This window comes from Rhinopithecus bieti, unplaced genomic scaffold (genome assembly GCF_001698545.2).
Source record: "Rhinopithecus bieti isolate Rb0 unplaced genomic scaffold, ASM169854v2 scaffold_425, whole genome shotgun sequence".
Taxonomy (NCBI): Eukaryota; Metazoa; Chordata; class Mammalia; order Primates; family Cercopithecidae; genus Rhinopithecus; species Rhinopithecus bieti.
The window spans coordinates 1,312,258-1,312,769 of NW_016803361.1; positions in this window are offsets into that span (position 1 = coordinate 1,312,258).

The following is a 512-nucleotide window of genomic DNA, read 5'->3' on the forward strand; positions in this document are numbered from 1 at the left end:
AAAGCATTTGTAATTATTAGAAGCAGTGTTAAAATACTGATGAAAAAACAAAAAGCTGGGCAGTTCTAAATGATCACATATTCTGCATTCAATATTTAAATATGTATTCATCTGTGCAAATCAGACCATTTTTTCCTCTTCTTTATGGAATACAAGGGCCACACTATCAACAGAACATTAGAAAGATTAATACCTGCAGCCAGGTGCAGTGGCTCAGGCCTGTAATCCCAGCACTTTAGGAGGCTGAGGCGGGCAGATCACGAGGTCAAGAGATCGAGACCATCCTGGCCAACATGGTGAAACCCCGTCTCTACTAAAAATACAAAAATTAGCTGGGTGTGGTGGCATGCACCTGTAGTCCCAGCTACTTGGGAGGCTGAGGCAGGAGAATCGCTTGAACCTGGGAGGCAGAGGTTGCAGTGAGCTGAAATTGTGCCACTGCACTCCAGCCTGACGACAGAGCAAGACTCTGTCTCAAAAATAAATAAATAAATAAATAAATAAATAAATAA